The 22097-nt window shown below is 42.7% G+C and overlaps 1 long non-coding RNA gene across 1 annotated transcript; it reads left to right on the forward strand.

Annotated features, from left to right (window-relative positions):
• The first annotated feature begins 313 nt into the window (after window positions 1-313).
• Window positions 314-17962, forward strand: LOC119137617. Its single transcript, XR_005100951.1, has 3 exons — window positions 314-491; window positions 9139-9322; window positions 17752-17962. It is a non-coding gene; the product is annotated as an uncharacterized LOC119137617 (long non-coding RNA).
• Window positions 17963-22097: the final 4135 nt, after the last annotated feature.

A 22097-nucleotide genomic window follows, 5' to 3' on the forward strand; every position in this document is an offset into this window, starting at 1 on the left:
AGTGTTTAGGAGCACGGGTTGTTTAAAAAGTTTGGGAAAAGCTTTTTCAATTTGGCAGAGGGAGAGAAGGAGCGCTGGCCAGGAGCCTCGCCGCTTCCTCCTGTCACGGCGCTGAAAGACGGGAAAGCGTGAGAACAGTCACGGCGGCTGCTCGAAGAACATTGTATCTGTCTGCCGCGTGAAAAGAATGGAGCAATGAGAGAGGCCCTTTTACCCGTGGGAGGGGCGGAGGCGGAAAAGGTAGGGGGAGGGGGTTAAAGTAAAAGAGTTCACCACTTCCCACTAAATTAGATTAAGTTGGGTATTGATTGGGTAATAAATGCCAGGAGGTCTCTGCTACAGTATACACTACAGAAGCTTTCTCAGCACGGTGGAAGTAATGGAAGTGGTAATGAAAGCACAGGGCTGATGATATCTTTTTACTCGACGTTAACAGATGGAAGAGGAGTCGCCACATGTCGAAATGAGCCAACAAGTCACGACGGATAACAGTAAGAATTCAAACTAGCTGAGACAAAGGGGTTCCTCGCGTGCCCTTGTTTATAATGTAGCGCCGCCTCTGCTTCTGTGTGCAGGCTAATTCCCAAGAATAATTTCTCGTTTCCCGCTGTCTTGATTAAGCACCCGCATTTAATCGATGGCTGTTTGGCACATCGCGATTCGGTTATTGTCACCAGCTGCGTGCGGCGCCATGACGCGTCATGTGACATATCATGATGCATCAGCAACAGCTGGCGCTCTAACCACATTTGCCTTCCAGCATCATTCTGAATAAAAAAAAGCCACACAACTGTCACATCGCAAACGCTTAGTAATGGCGTTGGAGCCAGAAGGCTTTCATGACATGGTCAGAGATTGTTTCGAATGATTTTCCACATTGTTTCTTACTTGGTGACGATGCTTTTGAAGCACCGACGCTTAATGATGTTAAAAGAAATGGGAAAAAACGGTTTACTCCATCTGGACGTCAACAATTAGCAGCAGAAAAATCCTGCCCGTATTGCGACTATGGACATATATCCTGCGTAAAATCAATTCTTAAGTTCCCATATATCAGGGGTGTCAAACTCATTTTTTTGGCGGGCCGCATTGTAGTCATAGCTTCTTTCGGAGGGCCATTATGACTGTCAACCCAAATAAATGTATGAACGCCTCATATTCTATACAGTAAAAGCTACAAAACAAACTGACAAATAACTCGTTTTCAAATCATACGAGTAAAAACTGGTCAAATATTAAAAAAATATAAATATTTTTGCGCTATATTCTGACTGTCTGCTGCATGCTCACTTGCTTCATTTTTGTTTACTTATATTGTGTACTATGTCTCGTCACCGTGGGATAGTGGGAACGTAATTTCGATCTCTTTGTGTGTCTTGGCATGTGAAGAAATTGACAATAAAGCAGACTTTGACTTTGACCAAAAATGCAAAAGGGCTACCTGCGCATGTCACCAATTAGCAATCTCTGACAGCACATTAAAGCGACCATTTAAAGGCAACCGAACGATACATGCTGTCCATTCTGAGAGACAAAAAAAAAAGGCTCCATGTAAGCTAATGCTTGCCGAAGTGTGACCGAATAACTGCGCGCTGACAAAAACACTTGAAGGTCAAAGAGGTTTTCGGTGCACAGATTAGTCCTCGATATCGTATCCAGTTGGTGGAAAGTGAAACCGGGGGGGGGCTTCAATCTGTGCGGATCATGTGATAACACGTGGGTCATCCGACACGTGTAACAGGCCTAATCAATAGCGAGCGTTTTCCCTTGAGCTGGTGTTAAATAATTCAGCGGTGGTATATATCTGCATACTGCGCCGTGATAACATGTCTTGATGTGCTGCCTCTTGTAATGAAACCATCCAAAGCCCCTCCCGTTGTTTTTTCTTTATCATCAGCTTGGCTTGCCTGCTGCATCGCCGCCTGTTATTGTAAGCATTTGCATTTTATGCTTCTGCTTCCTCCTTCTCCTTTAGTCATCAGTATCCCGTCTCCTGCTCAATGGTGCGAGACGGCATCTGTGATAAGCGCTCCGCTCGCCACATCGGTATTCAACAATATGTCTCCCTGTGGCCGCGTGTTGCGCCGGTGACTCTGCGCGTTTAATAAACACTGAATGAAAAATGACGGGCGGTCACAATGCTGCAGGCGGAGACGCTAAATCCCGGCTAAAGCATATTCAAATAGGCCGGCGTGCCCGCCCCCATCTCGTCCGCCTTATCGCCAAAACAACATTATGTCCGCCCGTTGAATTTGATGATTAGGCATAACAAAGTCCCGCAGATAGGAATGTGTGGCAACAGACAGCAAACCCAATTACCGCAAGTGGACGGCTAAGTTAGTTGGCCGTAATTTATTAGCCTGTCTGAAAGGATTGCGTTCCAGTGACACGAGAGGCTATAAGCTGATTTATGTAATCATGTTTGGTGGGGGGGGGGGCGTGTTGAGCACGGCTGCCTGGCGGCAAGGAGGTTTGGGCTCAAATCGAGCATTGTTGTCGTATGACTTCCATTTAAACAATTTATTGTCTATGTTAGTAAGATGTGGGAGGTTTTGAAATGTGAAAAAAATAATATCATTAGGCTGATCTCACTAGCATAGGCTGTTAAATTTGGTGTTAATTGTCATTGCCGCATCAATCGTCCATTTTGGCTCGCGATAGCTTTACTTAGAAGAGCTTGGGTATGAAGATGAGCTAAACCTCGTAAGTATGATATATGTTTAGTGATGCTTACATAAGATGGTTATTAGGTTTAAATAGTAGCGATGGTAGCTAAAACCCTTTATAGAAAAATAACGTGTCAAGAGCCATTTCCATGAAAATGGCTATTTTTGTGCATTACTTGGATATTTTACACTGATTATTTTAGCTCTTAGGAAAATGATCACAAACTATGGCTTATTTGACCACATAAAAAACAAAACTCTGGAAGATGAAGAAATACTACTGTGTGTTTTCACCCCACAGTTAGAAAGAGCAGAAGTACTTTGGGCACTTTTTCCTGGTAAAAGATTGCAAGGCTTTACCTCAGCGCAAACATTATTCAACTTTTAGATAAGAGTCCCTCGCAGCTGCCTAATCTCGTCTTGAGAACGTCCTAGAACTTGAGCCCCCTGAGGACAGACGACTTTCACCTTCTTGGGTGTTTCTATCTACCAAGTGAGTTTGTTGAATTTCATCGAGTGAAGTAAGGATTTGATCTTAAATAACTGTGCCGGAATTTTGGCTCACACACTGGGGCCCATGTGGCAAATAGACCACACACACAATTAACCAATTTCCAATAGTCCTGATCTCATCTCAGGCGTATAAAACACATCTGTGCTAGGAATCCATTTCTTACCCTTGTAATCTATATAGCAAGACCCATTTTCAAGAATCACACAATGCCGTGTGTTCAGAAATTGAAAGAATAGAATTCTTTTGGCAGTAGACAAATTCAACAGTGAATCAAATCAATCGCTCTCCCCCTCACATGCTCAGACTTGTAAGAGCAGCCTTAGCTCAGACGCCACGAGATTGCCTCGAGGTGCTGATGGTTGCTCCCCGAGGTGGCGCCATGGAGCTCTGGGAGATGGTTCAAGGTCGGTCAGGGGTTGCGAACCCAAGTCCTGGCCCGTCATACAAATGGCCACCCAGGCGTGCAGAGGACATACATAAGGCTCCCAGAGGAATGTGGAATGTGGGACCTTTAATCAACGATTCTTGAGACAGTAATTAAAGGGCTGGCAGTAGAGTACGAGACAGTATGCAATGATTTGGTTGTGTGTGTCTGGTCGCCACAGCAGAGGCATTTGTGAGCCTCTAAGCATGCCTTCAAATCCTTTTTCTTTCATTTCTAATCTATTTTCCTCGTTATAGTTTATTTCATTTGGTTTATTTCTCTTGTTATCATGAGTAACTGCCAAGAGGAGCTATCGCAAAAAATGATCGTTTGGTCTGAAATGGGAATTGTGCATTCCGACATACAATGTTGTCCACTGCTGCGATCTCAATTGGCATAAAGAGTGCTAATGTCCGGCTTTCAATAACACGCATAGACACTGTCAACAAAGCACTTTAATCAACTCCATTTCCTCTATTTATTTTTTCTCTTGGTCCTCAGGAATTCAGCAATCCTAACATGCATTCACTCGCCATTATTGTGCCAGCAAAGAGGGAGATAATAAGCAGACAAAGCGGTATGCTTCAGTATCAGATTGGCGAGAAAAAAAAGAAGGCAAAACAACAGCGCCTCATTAATACACGAGCGGACCGTTCAAGCGCCTCATGGCTCCTTTGACACACCAAAATGATTAAAACTCACAGGTGTGGCATTTTAGAACACAATACAGACTGGGACTCTCTTTGACACACCAGAGAGTTTGGAGTTTCGTTTTGACTGCAGATTTCGAGGATTAGCAGCAGCCTTGACAATCTTTGAGGGACCGAGATAAGCATATGGTGAAAATAGATGGCGCCTCACTTGGACTGACTGACTGACTGACTGACTGATTGATGAGAGACGCAGATATGCTCTTCGAAATGGTATGAATAGAAAAATGAAGTACGATGCCTCTGAAGAATCAATCACGTCATTTAAGATGTTAATGCGATCCCTTATCGACGTTTTAAAGTCGCAGTGGGAAAAGTCACAATATTAAGAACCAAAAAAAAGTAATTCGGGAGAAAATGAAGCTGTAATATTACAAGAGAAAGTATCGTGTGTGTACATGCTCATGTTACTTTTGAATTGGCACAAAACCTGTGGCCTAGTTGTCAAACCCCGCTGGTTCGGTCTTGCTGACTGCGAACCAAAAATTTGCAACCTGGTAACCTGATCACGCTTCGGAGTTCTTCCCAGCACCGAGCACCTCCCTACCATTTGTTTTGACGCCTTTCGTCACGCTCGCTTCATTTGGCTCATTTAAAGCATCAATTAGAAATTGGCAGCATGGGCGGTGAGGCTCTCAGGGAAGTCAAGCCGATGCATTTTCTTGACCTTCACACCTGCCGACGGCCTCGTCAATGATTAAGAGCATTACTCTCCCTAACGCCCTCCTTGCACCACCGTCCCTAACTCCCAAAAGATGCCCGACACTTTAGGCCCTCTGGTGAAGCGCTGCGCTTCATTAGCATTTCAGAAACTACTGCATCACCTGTCAGGGGGCTCGCCGTTGCCAGAGTAACAAAGGCTGCTGCCCCGCAACACGTAGATTGTCATTAAACCTAACCGAAGCGATTTGTAGGGCCATTAATTACACCCCTTTCACACACCACTTCCCATCCCTGGGAACAAAGGGAAGGTGAAGCAGGACGTCCAATTTTTTTTTTTTTTGCTTGCTGGAACATCAATGTCAGATTACACTATCCCGCCCAGCTTTTACCCCACCGCCTTGCTATCTCCACGCCCTGGAGATATACGATTAATTACAGTGGAGGGGGGGGATGACATTGATGGCCATGTGTGTGTATACACTGTCGCCTCAAACTTTATGCAAAAATCACGGCCGTGAAATTGGCGGAACGTAACACGGGGGGACGAACGACGCCAGTCAAAAGGCGGACATTTTCTCTCTCGCTGTTCCACTGCGATTAGCTCGTGGCGCTGTTGTTGGAGTCTAATGACTGACTGGAACAGATGTGATTGTTTGTTGCAACGTGATACTCACTTGGAAGCTGAGAACTCACACATGATAAAAACACGGCACGAGAGTACAACGGGAGTGATAATGATGCTAATGCTAATGGTACAAAGATAGGGTACCAAATATTGTTCTTGATAAAGCAACCAGGTTGAACACAAATGACATCCTCGGGGGATTCTGAAGGGTTAGCATTACAAATGACGCAAAGATCTCAATTGTCACTCAAGAAAATATTTTGTTTACAATTAGGCATGTTTTGAGTAATGTCCACACGTGCGGGCCCGTCGGAAAACACGGATGTCTGTGAGTAATGTGCGCTTTTGATCAGCATGTAATTGCCGTGACTAATTTGTCACATTGTGTAACTTAATTAAGGGAATGAATCATAATATCCGCATGTCACACCACCGGAATTTGCCTTTCATTAACCAACAAGGCAAATGAAAGTTCACCAAATCTACATCCGCCCGGTGAACAAGACAAATGTAATCAGGTCTCGGTAAACTCGCCGCAGCTGTGTAAATAGTGTCGAAAGCCGCAGCCTTTTTCGAAGAAGTCAGACATCGCAAGGAGAATTCAAGTACAGGTCTATTCATCTTGTGTCCTTCTTGCCACCCCGAAATGTGCTCTGACATTTATTTTCAACCCTTGATGGTTGCGATGCGGCTTTTCGCGGCACAGAGATGGTCTCTTGCGGGCGGCGGCGGGAATATCACATCCTGACATGGCTCTATCATCACATTTGTGTCACTGATGTAGGAGAGCACAGTCGAGACTGATGAGATGGACGAATCCACCTGAAGAATGGACAATTCCTGCAGGCCTATAGCTAAGAACATAAGGAAATAGCTTGAGAGCATGCTGAAAGCTTTTCTATTTTAAGAGCTACAATTAAAAATGTCCAGCACCACATTTCTCTAATTGCTTCACTTGGTGTTGTCTTTGAGATTTAAAGTCCACCTTGATTTAATGAGGCCTAAACAATCTCCGCAGCACCTTTTTTGTTTTATCGTCTAAAACAAACTCATTACGCCTGTGTTGGTCTCCCTCCTCTCTAATCTCACGCTGAGCCTCTCTGCCTTTCACACTTGCTTCTCACTAAAGAATTCACACGCGGGACTTGTCATGTAAAATGGAGATGTATGTGCTTCTGCGACGCAGCCTTGACGCATTGCAGGGACTCAGGTGTCACTGGCCATTTCCCGGCCAGGGACCCCGGCACAACGAGATTAGGTCCATTTATCTGATCCCGCATTGCTTCTAAACCTATTTGGACTGTCATTTAAGTCGGTGAGCGGGTCATTAGTCCGACATCTGTTTTGTTTTGTAGCAAAAGGCTACAGCTGTTTGATGGGATGGCGGGACTGAACGTTTTGCGCCCGACTCATTTTCTTGTCACATTCTTAGAGAAACCGGGCTAAGACTGATGTTAATTGTGGCAAGGTCTCACAGTTTGATGCCATTAAAGCATCAAGTTTGAAAAGCCTTTCGAAAAACAACATGCCAGCTGTCGGCTACGTAACCATTATCACCTTAAAAGAAAAATTCGGATTCGACGGGTTTAGATGTGCTAATACAAGACAGCTGACGACGGAACTGTACCGTACAAAAGTGGTTGGTCCTTGCAATGCCCTCGAGCGTCTTGAATCGGTCATGCTGTCAATATGGTGATTTTCCACAGGTACCCAAAAAAAGAAGGCGAAATTCTCCTGATGTGTAAAGTACCAAAGTACCGGTATGATGACGGTAATGTTTCCTAAATGTTGTCGATCCTTCAGAACCGCTTGATTGTTCTAAAATGAAACCTACTTAAGGATTTTGTTTGGTTTCCTTTTTTAAAATAAAAAAAAAAAAAATCACAGGGAAGAAACTTTTAAAAATACCTGCAGGGGCCATCGAGCGACTTTATTTACTTTGTCATATCCTGTCAGGGTGAATAAGCCCTTCAAGTCCATGTCAGGTTTCAAATGCATAAACAGCCATTGTTGTTGTTTTTTTGTTTTCTCTACTCATGGGTAACATCCTGATTAGTCTGACAGAACTCCCCAGTGGGACATTAGCAGACGAGCCCTGAAAAGATGACGCCATTGATGACTTTGACCGATAATTACCCCGCCGTGCCGGCCCACCCGCCGGAAGAATCATCCCGCATTCAAAGCAGGCTGCACTTGTTCCCTGGCAAAATGCCTGACAAGGAGCAAACAAGACAGTCGAGTGCCGAGGCGGGTCGGAAGGATCAAAGGATCGGCGGGATCAAGGGGAGCGGGAGGTTGAGCGGCGGCAGGGGTGGGCTGGGGATACAACCGGTGCCGAAGCTGTTGCTCTTAATAAGGACCGATGAAACCTTGAAGCATGGTGGCGAAGCTCGTACCAAGTCGCGCATCAACTGGCTTTGCTGCCATGACGTGTTATGTGATTTTTTTTTATTCGGGCGGTTTGGCTGTTTTGGCACCGCTAGCATGAATGTTAAATGTAGCTTTGCGTGTCGCGACTCAAGGCAATTAGACTTTATTAGATCGGATCTGACGACACCCCCACATTATAAATTAGCTGCATGCACAAAGGATAAAATAGGATTCATCCAGAAAACAGGATTTAGATTTTAAATGTTGTTATATTCTTCATACTTCAGTCCCAAAAAAATGACTTAAGGTACAAAAAATGATTTCTATGATATTCGACTGATCTGTTATACTTAAGGTAACAAATATGTATGCTTCCAAAATGATTTCTGATACTCATCTTGTTCTCTTTTGGGAATATTCCTTTTATCTTGCCTCACTTACAGAACTTCCTGAAAGCTGGGCTGTTTGATGGACCTTTCTCCCCGCCTCCTCCTTTTTTTTTTTTTTTTGTGCTGATGTTGCCGATAGCCTTTTACTGCTTTCCGCTTTTGCAATTAAAGACGTTTCCCGTGCACATCAAATTTCCAATTTCCCTGCTTGCAGCAGTCCAGTAAGGTCACGTCCCGATTCCCCAATCCTGAAAGTTTGCCAGTGGCTTTTTTGGAAGCAGTGGGGAGAGCCCAACCCCGCCGCCCGCAAACACCCCTCAGTCTCATTATCTGAATGTGATTGCAAATGTGCCACTGCTGGCTTTGGTACAGATAAGAGCCTTCGAGACAAAAGGCTTGCTTCCCAGTCAGGTCCATCCTCAGGCTCTCAGCAGGGGTGAGTTTATTCAAAATGATGATTTTTATTAGAGTGTCTGCAGAAGTTTAAAATCCTCAAATGAATTTTTAAAGTCTTTTAGGGCTGGTTTTGGAACGGGAAGCATCGTCCGCTATTAAAGTGTTAGATCAAGAAGCAGGGCAGCTAACATTTTCCGGTGACTAATCGTCTTGATCTGCAAACCTGTTGGTTGCAATCCCATTCCCGCTCCACTAAATGCATAAACGGCCACCTATTTCACAAGCCCTCGTAGCGTAAATCCCTCCTTGACATTCCTCTCATGGGCGACTATCGCTCCGTGTCGGGTTTAAATGACTGATAACTATCTCCAATTTCTGCAGGAATCCTCGCTTGGTTTGCTTGTGATTGGATAAGTGGCAGAGAGCATGATCAACAGGCTCTCTCTTCCTCCGATAATTCCCAGCAGTGAAATAAAAGAATTCCAGGTGGAGCGCATCACTCCTCGGTGATGGAAGCTGGGGCCATGAAAATCCTCTGTCATTGGCTAGTTAATCTAGCAGGGTGGTAAGATTTCACACAAGTGCTTACACTCCAAAGAAACAAATCCGAGAGAGTTTACTGACTTCAGCACTTCTACGACAGAAGCGAGAAGCCAAGACCGCTGCAATAAAGAGCGAGAACTGACATGATTCAGGGAGAAAAATGGCAAATACGTATTTTTTGCTGACCCAAAGGCTTTGCTCAGTGCAGGAGAATTTTTTTTTAACTATTCTCCCTCTCGTCTTCAGTCGGTGAACCAAAGTTTGCAGAGTGACGGACATTTTCTTTGGCTTTTCATGCATTATTCACATACGAGCTCGGGAAAAAAAGGGTAAAATAACATTTTCCAATACCTCGTTTTCACGCTCTTACGCTTGTTCCGTCACCTCGCTCTGACCTCGGGTTCAATTGGTCTCATCTGAAGGAACGCCGCAATGTGGCATTTCACCATCACTTAAGTATTCTCAACCACGTTCAATGTCAAGTTTTGCGATGGAACAAAACACTACACCCCTCCGAGTCGCAACTCCTGACAGAATTTCATCTCGGTTTGGATTGCACCACTTCATTAGGGGCGGAAAACTGAAAACCTGCGATCAGTCAGAACCAGACGTGCTGACAATTAGAGGTGGCAGAGGTATTCTTACCCAGTACTGAAGAAATACAGATTCCCCAAAAAATTTGAAGTACCGAGTCAACTGCATTTACCAAAGTGGAAATAACGGATAATGACACAAAATAACAAGACTGTACTATTTTTACTTCTGGTAGCTAGGTAACTCAAATGACAAGAGTAACAAACTCCTCTAACAAAAGTGAAAAAAACTCAATGACCGGCATATTTGTGTTTGTCTCTGTATGCTAGCCAACAAGCTACTTCCTGGTTCTCAGAAGATTACATAAAATGGCCTGTTCCATATTTTTATTCTACGGGTGAGTGGACTGGTGCTAAAACTAACTAAATGTTTAAACAGTCTAACAAAAGTAAAAAAAATGGCAACACAGCACTAGCGGTGGTTGGGCTAAGTCGACAACGAATGCTAAAGTAGATTGTACAAGGTTGTAAAGGGCACTGAATGAAACAATAGTCATGTTAGTGCGAACCCGTGTAGTATCACAATCACAGTGTCAGAAGAAATAGGACACGACCTGGATTAAAAAGCAGCAGAAAAGACTTGCTTGCACTCGTGCTCCCAGGACATCACATTCCGGCTAATACAGCACAAAATTGGGCCGGCTTCCCGCCGAGGAGAACCTATCCATCTCGCGCTATCAAATATTCATTTGGCTCTCTCCCAGTCGCTTTTTTCTCCGGTGCGATTACAAAGCTAGAAAAGCTTTTTTTTTTTTTTTTTTTACTCGGAAATATGAGGAAAAGTTCAGCCAACGTCGTGAGATTCGAGCAGGTTGTTCGCACGGGAAGTTAAAAAAGGCATCCCCATCCGCTTCATACAGCTGTGTAATTGTAGAAAGAAAAAAAAAGTTCAGCCGAAAAATTTCAGGGGAAATATTGTCCATGGGTAAGGCAAGTGGTTGCTTCAGCAATCGGGTGTATCCCAAGCTCCAATTCATTTGCTAGCCTATTGAAGACAAGCACTAAAGAAAATTCTTACAGGGAAAAATATCGTTCAAACTTTAAACTGCCTCCTGGTGAGCGTATGACGTGCAAAAAGTTTGACTGGCCATTTGCCATTGTCCATCGTCATCATGACTTAGTGACATAATTATCTCAGTCTCGCTGGATAATCCATAATTATTCTTCCGCAAATTAGAAAATACTCGCTCATTGTTTTGGGTTTTTTTTGTTCTTTTGTTATGGGACCAATCCTAGGATCAAGACCCGGTTGGTAATAAATTCTGGCCGACGGAAAATAAATAAAGTTAATGCCTAATTTAATTGGCATGTCCTGACAAGAGAGGAGAGAATTAATCTATATTAACTCGGAGGAAACTTTGGAAAGGTTGTTCAAGGTCACCATGTGCCTCCAGGGATGCTCTGAAAGCACGCCTCGGACGCGCTTTCATCGTCTTAACGCCGCTTTCCCGAAGAAAATCCCCCTCGTTAAGCCGATTGGCTGTTTATGCTCAATGCGAAAGAGAACGCTGGCCTATGTTAAAAAACAAAGTTAAAAAAATTTGCCCACTGCAAGTTTTCTCTATTTGATCGTCTGAGGATAATTGTAAAAAAAAATCTCTTGAAGTGATATTGCACCGATTTCAACATATTTAGCCGATTTCAGCTGTAAAAGTCAAAAAAGGAATTGGTCACTTGATTATTTTTCATATACCATATTTTCCGGACTATAAGGCGCACCGGACTATAAGGCGCACCTTCAATGAATGGCCTATTTTAAAACTTTGTCCTTATATAAGGCGCCCTGGACTATAAGGCGCACCATTAATGCATCATGTCAGATGTCGGCTTTTGAGAAAATTTTAGGTTTTTAGGTGCCTTATAGTCCGGAAAATACGGTACATTTAATATATTTAAAATGACATTTTGCCACTTGCATCACATGCTGAGGGCTCAGCTAAAACCCAATCACAGCTCAAATTGTGATTGTCACATGACCAAACATAGTGAATGTTTCTTGTGTTTTCTAAAGAATTTGGGGGGGGGGGTTGTTTTGTGGACCACCTGAAATATCCTTGGCCACCCCAACGGAAAATTCTGCTTCGACACATGCGGGTCATGACATTGCAATAATAAAAAAAAAAAAAAAAATGGGGGTCACGAGGGTGACAACAGTTGAGAACCACTGCAGTTTACGCCATTCAAAGCCGACGACAATATTTCGCACAATTTTCCGATTTCTGCTCAGCAATCAATGGGGCTCCTGCTTTGACATTTGTGAAGGTTGAAAAAGATTTTGTGTGTGGTAGACGGGGTGACAATGGACAGCTATCTCACCCGTGTTGTGTCAGCCGGCTTTCATTTAAATGGCAGCAAAGCCCAGATAATGACAGAATGTCAGCGTGATTAGCTATTGTCTCCATGGGACGATGAGCCGAGATGGCGCAACGTGCTTTTGCGCCTCGATGTTTAAGTCCTAGCAACAAAGAAGTCCTCAATGGGGACGGCAGGCTTCTAATTGTCTGCTTTCATGGTCGACGGATAGACACCCTCCTTCTTTCATTTTGTTCAATTTATAGTTTTACGATTTTTGCTGGGGTTGAAAAAAGACTTATTGAAGAAACTTGCTAAATTGACCATGAAATAATTGCAGTGGGAGTGGTTTCAAAACTGACAGTGTGATAGCTTTAACTCTCAACTAAAAACAACTTTCTGCTTCTACTCGCCGAGGAATGTTAATTCCTTTGGATTTACAGCCACTGGGCAATCCTTTTTACGAGACGCTCGAACGCACCGCGCCGCGCATGAAGAAAATCCCACGTGACTTTTTAAACACGTCAACGGGACGAGTCATTCCTGCATTCAAGGGTGTCCGCCGACCACCATCTCATTTCAATTAGTGACCTCTGCAGGCTTCTCCGCGAGTGTTTTGGCTTTTTTTTTTCATCCAACACACGGAATGGAAATGTATGATTAATGCTTGCTTTGCAACCCGGCGAGGCCTGTCATCTGGCCCTTCTCAAAGCCATTAATACTGCTCACAAATATGAACCCGCTTGAAGCATGTTCTTTTAATTTTTTTATGGTACCTGATCCAGCTTGTCTTTGTACTCCATATTCATTAGCACAGAAAGGAGATGAGGGCCTCATTAAAGGGGACTTATTATGGGGGAAAAAAAGACTTTTTAATTGCTTGTATACAAATAGTCTGTACTCTCCAGGGTCTGCCCACCCATCAAGTGTGAAATTACACAAGCAAATAAATCTTGTTATCTGGCTTTTCCTGAAAATTGTTTTCAGCGGCACATATAATGGAGCCTTGAAATTCAAGTAACCCGGACTTAGGAGTTTCTCTGCATACCATTTTTTTATTTTTATTTTTTTTGCTTTGACTTGTGAGCAATCATTTGAGACTGGTGGCAGTGAACTTAACAAAAGCAACATTTTAACACATTCTAAAATAATTACTGCAGTCTTCATTTGTGTCTTCATGACTGTTATACTGCCCCCGGTGGCCAAGTACCAGATACCAGAAGGAGTCGCAATGAATTAATTGCGACGCAAACGTTTACATTTGAGTTCAATGTTTTTTACTATATTTTGGCGATAATCTTTATAAAGTAAGATAAAAACATTTGAAAAAATGTCGAGTTCTACAGGTGTTTGAGTCTCGACACTTAGCTTCATATCACGTCGGAGCAACCTTGGCGTATTCGGTTTCAATCGGAAGCATTTGTTAATTAAGAATGACGACTCACAAGATGCCATTTGTTAGCCTCGTCTCATCTTCTTTGTGAAGGGTCGCTGATTGCAGATGTCCTCGCGAGTGAACGCGGCCTGCCCGACCACTCCAGCTAATCACCCATCTGCCGCCATTGTCTCCGGGACCGGAATGCCCGTCGAGTAGTGTTTGATTACTTCCTCGCAAGAAGCTCCTTAAACCAGACAATACTCCGCCATGACGAGGACTTCATCAGCGCTTTGTTTGTATCTGGCATATCGACACGCAAAAGAACAAGAAAACTCTTTGCTTTATCTGCCTTGAGATGCGATAACGTCATCGCCCCGCTTCTATTTTCTTCCGCGTGCAGCCGGCCGTCTCGAGGGAGTGGGGGGGATATGTGGCCATGATGTTTTTTGAAAAAATATTATCGACCGCGCATGTGGCTGAAAGTGCCAAGTGCTGAAAAAAACATGACCTTGTAGACACTGCAGAGCAGGTGTGACGCTTGCTTCTTGTATGATGCAGTTGCTAAAAAAAAACCTTACCAAGTATTACAAGTGAATTGACATGTTCCAAGCAAAAGTCTGAATATTTCAAAAAAAGACGTACAGTAAGGAGAATAATTTAAAAAAAAATAATAATCAGAATGTTTCAAAAATCAGAAAAGCAGAAAAAAAAAAAAGGAATTCCGTTTGATTGTTCAGGTGTACCTAATGAAGTCTCTCCCGGTTAACACAGCTATCTTGTTTTTGCTCAATTCTGAGAAAAGATGAGGCATATTATGACTAATTTATAATAACAACAAAGTAATGATCTGCTAATTAACTCTAATAGCCGCGTGCTTTTGTGCTTTAGGAGATTTACCGTCATCTGCGCACTCCATAACGACCTTGTGCCTGGCTGGAACGGCGGGAGGGGAGGGAGGGGGGCGAGTAGAGCACTTTGTGGCCTGCAGCCACCGTGTCGCTCTGCTGTGCACACTGGCCAGCGTTGACTTATTATTGTTGGCTGACACTGATAAAATGTTGTTTTCATACAGTACGTGTCCCCCCTGGGCGCGCCAGCTTTTCAAATCGCTTCAGCCCCCAGCTCTGCTTCCAAACAAACACCTGTTTAACACACACCGCTACCCCCACACACACACACACACACACACACAAATAAAATTGGTTACACTGTTTGTGCTAGTGCCATAAATGTTTCGCTATAAAGGTCATTTTCACCATGTGGTGCCCAAATCATTTTGATGTCAGATATTCTATTAAATGACACATAAATACAATTGGAGCCTTTTAGTCCCGATTTGGTTTGTGAGCGCGAGTCAATTCCTTCTCAATATTTTTTTTTTCCCCAGATTTTGTGGCTAAAAATTCCCTCAGATGAGATACGGTTATTAAGCCAGACTTCATCTCTGCGTTTTTCTCTTGTTAAAATGTCTTGCACTTTTGTGCCCCGCGACATGAAAAGCTCCGAGTAATAGACCCCCGGGACGCACTGGAGAGAGCCAATTATAAGCAAGCGAATCAAGTAGTCACTGTACCGACTGGATGTTACTTTAGTGTGCGAGTGCACGCGTGTGGCTAATGTGTGTCCGCACACGGGTGGTATCCAGTGCAATTCAACTGACGGGAAGTCATACTGTTATTAGAAAAGTAAGCCATAAAAGTAGCTGGTGACATGGTGTCGGTGTGTGTAGTATCGGTGCCGTTTTTAAAAGTATCAATTTTGACATACTAACAGTCTGAGCGCAAGTTTTTAGTGTGACCCTCATACTTTTACCATTTTCATTATTGTATCTTGAAAGCGAGTTCCATTTCTCACCGCGTGATGTCTAATTGAACACAGCGAAAATTTCTCAAGTGAAATTCACACAGCGTGAAGCTTTTGATGAACAAATCAACCGGGAAGCTTATTATTTAGTTTGAAAAGTGTTGTTTCATGTGTTTAGCAACAAATGCTTCAAATGTTCTTTGCAGAAGAGCTGGCTAAAAGTTACTTTACAGTTTCTGTTTTATGATGACTACGATATTATCCCGCGGCTGACGTTTCTGCGCTGACGCCAGCTGTTGGGGAACATCACCCGCTTTCGAGGCGCTCGTCTTTATAAAAAAAAAAGAAACGAAAGAAAAAAACACAAAACGTCTTCTCCCCACTGCGCTTGCAGTGAGCGTCCATCGGCTCCATGAAAGATGTGTTTTGATGACGGCTGCGTGAGAATTTAATGAGGCAAGATGGGAGCCAGCCTGAAGCTAGGAGGGAGTCGGGGGGGGGGGGGGTGGGGGGGGGTGGGGGGGGGGCGGGTTGATCCCTCCCGCTCGGCGCCTTTTATGATTCCTTTTTATGGCATTGTGCTGTCGGAATGCGTGTTTTTGTGTTGTGAATCATAATTCATGATGGCTTGGCACGGATCTGACCCTGACGCGAACCGTTTCATGTCGTAGTTAACGATGATCTACCAATACGTTGCCTTTGTCAGGTAAAAGCGACGCGTTAGCATTGCACCTTGGAACTCCATCTGATTCAAAAGAAACTTAGCAAGGGGGGGGGGGGTGAAGTCAGAAAATTTCAAACCTCTCTCTCATAATAAACCTTTGCACTCACTCTGTGTGTTTTACAGTCAAAAGTAATCTACCAGTACAATGTCTTTGTCCGTTAATCGAATGCGTTAGCATCATTCCGCCGGATACCGCGACTCATCTCGGAACGCCTGAAGCAAAATGAATCCGATCAAAGGAAAATGAGCTCCTCCTGCTCCTCTTTAACACCCAATTCAAGTCTTCCTCGCAGAGACTATTTGATCAAATACTTGCAAAACAATGCACTCGCTAATGGCTAACAAGCTTTTCTGTCCATTTCCAAACCTTAATGTTTATGTCTGTATCCAGGCTTCCTTTCTGGCATTCCAGTAACAGGTCTCGGAGAGGTCAATTAACGGTAATGAGGCAAAAATGCGGTTTTCCTCGGAGCCTAATTAGATTCCGCCCGGCCGCCGGGCTCTCGGATGTCCCGCATTAAGAGACTCAACGATGCTATATTTCGTTTTATTCCGACTCCGAAGTGCTAACGCCGAGTCAGCCGGGCGACATCTGTTCGTTCAAGAAAATGATGTCATCGTTCGGGGGTGGGGCATAATATCACCATAATATAGAAGAAAAAAAGAAAAAAAGGCATAAAACAAAGACAATAAATCTTGCAAAAAAAAATCCTAACTGTATTATTTAAAAAAAACTTTGTGTTTTGAGTGATTCAGTAATGTTCTCTACAAATGTCGGTAATTTTGGAAAATATGTCCAAAAAAAAGTGATGATTTTCCCGGAATTTCAAAAAATATCCTCATTCACAAACACCAATAAATTGTAATATTACAAGAAAAAAAATAAGTCCTGAACATTTAGGCATAAAAGGAAAATAGTTACAATCTTCAGTGAAAAAAAAAGTTTTTTTAAATGTTGATTTTTAAGTGACCAGTCCTATGGAGAAGGTCTCGGCTCACCGTTTGCCTGGTGATCCACTTTCTGACAGTGCTCTTAGATCTGCACTAACACCCAATTACCTCCCCCCCATCCCCTTGAAGACGTCTTAATACAGATTAATGTTAATACTGTCTTTTTCCACACGTATGACATGATCAGAGCGTGTGGACGGCTGGGGAAAAGGGAAAAAAAAGTCTCGGGACTGACCGAGAATTAGGACGAATCAGGTGCGAATCCGTGTTATTATTCAGGATTTGCCCCCCTTTCTACTGCTGATATGAATAAATGAAGAAGTTTCATGCAAATTCCATTAAGTGAAATTGTTCGCACTCGGTTCCTTAAGTGGCCTTTAAGGTCAATTGAGCAGTCGCTGGGGCAAAACGCGGGTTGGGAGTGCCGGCGTCTACAGTATCTTTTACGCCGCACTACCATCTTATCGCCGCACACGATTGAATGGTTGGTATTTTCAAAAACCCAAGGACGTCCAGATATCGGATTTTTTGTGGGTTTATTCATGAATGACATAGCTACTGATTTTTCTTAATTCCGTGAGAGTCTACAAATAGCATATTTTGGGTTGGGGTGAGCACCGACCGGGTCATTTGAATGAGACACTCAAAACATTCAAACTTCAACAAGGGTCCAAATAGAAGATGTCTAATGCCTGTCTTTGGTTTCACAGATTGTTCCCTGATGACTGGTCGCCTTGTCACTCGTCGGGAGGATGAAAGGAGCATTTCCATGTTAAGTGGATGGCTCCCCATTTACCGTCTTTGTGATGATTGCAAGTGCACCAGAACAACAAAATTAAAACGGACATTTTCCTTTTGCCGAGCTGATTAAAATTCACAAGTCTGTTTTTTGTTTTGTTTTTTTGTGTGTGTGGTGGGGGTGGAATTGTTTTGGAGTATCCGCGCAAAAAATAAAGTGGGTGAAGCAGATTGAGCGGGGCGCATCTGTGCATAATTTGATTCTTGTCATATCAACAGTGTGGAGGTATGGAAGCGGGGAACATTTTTCAGATGCCACAATGCAAAATATATCTGAAATGGAAGTGAGAATGAGATGTTTGTTTGAGAAAACTCCGCTCTATATGAAAGCCACATCATTATTCATTTTGAATATCAAGATGGCAACGTGATTCTATTGATCTGCACTGCGCAGCCAAAATTGACTTCCAAGTTGTCACTTCCCCATAAAATAACAAAATTAATCAAACCGTACTGTAATAGTATCTGTGTGTGTATATATATATGTATGTGTATATATATATGTATGTGTATATATATATATATGTGTGTGTATATATATATATATATATATATATATATATGTGTATATATATATATGTGTGTGTATGTGTATATATATATATATATATATACATATATATATATATATATATATATATATATATATATATATATATATATATATATATATATATGTGTGTATATATATATATATATATATTGTTAAATGTCCCAGGCATTTATCACTATTAGTAATATAATACTCCCACCTCACTTACACACGACAAACTCAGTTTAAACCCACACACAACAATGAAGCCGTGAGCGCCTTATAATTCATACAGAGCAAGCCTGGAGCCAAGCAATCAGGAGCCTCTCAGAGGAACTACTGTCAATCAACCTTGCGTCAACACTGCAAACACAACGCAAAGTGATCAATGCATCCGAAGCCGCCGTTTGTTTGTTTGTTTGGTTGTTTGTACGTAGAGCCCCCGTGGCGCCGCATTAGGGCGAAATTCTGCACGTATTACAAGTGCAGCTGATCATAAATCCGACAGCGTCGCGCATCTCATTAGAACGGCTACGTCGCTCCATACCCTGCCGTCGAATACTAACAAGCACGGAGCGCATGATTTTCAGGGACGTGATACTCCGCCAATTAACTTCAGCTCATTACGACCCTGCCGTTTTACACATGATGAGAATCTTCTATGAGAGACCGAGGGAGGTATCATATCAATCTTTCCCATCGGAAATAATTTGAGTTGTTAGTTGCCCTTAAAATTCTTAATTAGTAGCTCTTAATTTTGCATTCAAACATATCGAGCTGTCATACAAAAGTCCCAAAAAAGTTTAGCACATCAGAAATGTGTAAATTGTACCGAAACACCGCTAATATATCACAGGAATAGTTTACACGCTCCCTTTAGTGGTAAAAGAAAGAACCACTCTCTTATGCAGTTCAGTTGTAAAGCGGATCCTCACTTTTTTACATTTATTAAGAATATAATTAAAGTTTTTACTGTCTATTTTTAACACGAATATTAAAAATAAGACCAACATTTAGAACAAAAATAATGAGATTATGATTAGAATGATATGAAGTAAATTTGCTTAATTATTTGTTAATTTTATTTCACTTGATATTTTAAAACGGTCGCTACGGCATTGAGTTGAGAAACTCAATTCTTCATCCCAGGATAGTCATGAACCAAACATCCGAGTTTGAATCCATATTTAAATCTGTAATATAAAAAGTGAGGGGCCTCATTAAACAAGCGACGAGTGAAGAATTCGCTGAATCTTAATTGCGCCAAGCTGACCTACAGGCGTCACCTCTGTTTTCAGAGTAAAAAGGTACATCATTTTCGCCAACTACTTTGCGCCGCCGCCATAAATAATCAACGTGAAAAACAAAACTAAATAGTCACACAAGTCGCCAAGCCAACAAACATTCCCCCCTCAAAAACCTACAGGTTTGTCATCACCTTGTCACGGCAAAGAAGTTTTCGACACGAGGAGAGCGGCTCGTTATTTTTAATTGGTTCTTCGTCCGTCTGTGGCAGTTGCCCGGGTCCCCGATGTCAAAAGGGACCTTTGCCATAGACAGGCGTACAAATACGATTGGTGTTGCGGTGTTATAACCCTTTAAGCAACGGCTATTTGAGCACATTTAATGGCACACCACATGCTCAGGACACAAATTATACGACGATACTCAGGCGTATATTCTTTATCCTCTGCGAAGAACAAGTCATATTACTGAGCAATTGTGACCATCTTCTTCATTTACGTTATTTTCGTTAACATGTGTTATACAACGGCTCAAATACAACTTTGGCCTAATTTTGGTTTTTAGTTGTTTTTTTGGGGTGACCGATTCCACCACAGGAAGGCCAACAATCACCTTCTTCTTTCGCCATGACTGTGATTAGTTTTGCTTTATTTGATTCATTACAATAGATGAGTTGGCACAAGGCGGCGTTAAGTATGATTTGGAATCACGATGCCTGTTTATTTGTTTCACACGTGACTGGCATCCGGGCATAAATGGGTGATCGGCTCGTGTTAGTAGATTCATTTGCGGCTGTTTCTGACAGGCCCAGTCTGAGCGTAACAATCTTACAGCGAGCTGCCAAAGATCTGACCCACAATTTGTTTTTACTCTGTATGAATTATAATTGCATCATGCAGAGAACACTTGCTGGTCTGTGCGCGTTCCCCTGATTCCTTCCATCGAAGCGTAGCGGTGCCAGAAGCCGAGTTGTATTTCTTTCCTTTTGTTCCGTGAGATCCATAGCGCAAAGCTTGTGTGTTGTTGGAAACCTTCATCTCTGCTCCCACCAAGGGGTCTCAAAGAAAAATAAAGCGTTTGGCGGCTCTACAGCAATACTCGGTGGTATGCCTCATATTAATTAGTGGAGGAACAGAACTCGGGAGGGAACGTAAACAACATGCTTCACATACTTTAGGTTCATTTTTATAAGCTCAAATATAAATTAGGTTCGAACACACAATCATGAGGGGAAATACAAAAATTGTATCCAGAAACTGACTGTGTCAATAATAACCAGTTATATTTTCCCTTATAGTTTCCCTAGTTTGCGGACAGGGTAGGCAGGGGAGGAGGAGCCTGACTGTAAAGATTATGAAAAAAAAAAAATTACTTCATGAAATTATTTTCCATTTGAGTATTCTAATCCTAATATTTTTTTTCCACTGGGTTCGCAGTTTAGGGAAAAAAAAGCGTCATCTACTAAAATGCTAACTCTAGTTATTTCTTCTCAGCGTGGCTCATACTCCTTTCGAATAAAAGGCGGCATGCGGCGTCATTATAATGTAATTATTTCAAGATGGCACTTCGGGAGCTATACTGCATATATGCGTTGCCCATGTTGACAGTGGCATTAATTACCCTAATTATGCATCTCCGTTAGTGTGTGGGATGGCGACTTTATGCAATGGGGAGGCGCCTGGGCCCGCCCTCTTTTGTCTTTGACATCACTTCCTCAAAGATTCATTCGCAGAAATTACTTGCATCAAATGACTGATTTGGCCAAATTACGGCCCTCCTTGAACTCCGACAGAGGGGCGTGGAATAAAACGGAGGCACTACGTTCACAGCGTCCTGAATGCTTTTTTTTTAACTTTTTATTTATCATAAATAGTCACTGTACTGATTGACAGAATGAAGTGCTTTCGTAACAGTTCTTTTGGATTTCCCTCATTCCAAAGTCGCAAAACAGAAGCGGCAACAAGTCATAGCAAATGCAATGGGGAAGGGGGAGGTGGGGGTGTCTTGAAGTCAACATTTGCATATAAATTGCGGCATTAAGGCGTGACACGGTATTAGCAAATAGGCCGCTCGATCACGCCACAGCTGGCTAATTAATGGCTGTTTTCAAGAGGGGGAAGTCTAATTGCTGGTGGGTGGTCTCATTATGGCCGCAGCGGCTGCTTGACCACAAGCGGCGACACTTAAGTTGGATTTGTGAGAATGCGATAAATAAGAAGCCGGGCGATTAATGACTCATTCGTTACTTTATTTATTGATTCGTCACGTCTTGCTACTCTAATTTCTTGCGCATGATGCAGGTACAGTGGTACCTCTACTTACAAACGCCATACTTAGGAACCTTCTCGGGATACGAACCGGAGCGTCGCGATTTTTCGCATCGACTTTCGAACCATTTTTCGACTTCCGAACCGACGCAACAAATTATAAGTGGTGGGTTCAATTCTTCTGGATAATTATTTGGATATATTTGATATTTAT

Source organism: Syngnathus acus, chromosome 17 (assembly GCF_901709675.1).
Source record: "Syngnathus acus chromosome 17, fSynAcu1.2, whole genome shotgun sequence".
NCBI lineage: Eukaryota > Metazoa > Chordata > Actinopteri > Syngnathiformes > Syngnathidae > Syngnathus > Syngnathus acus.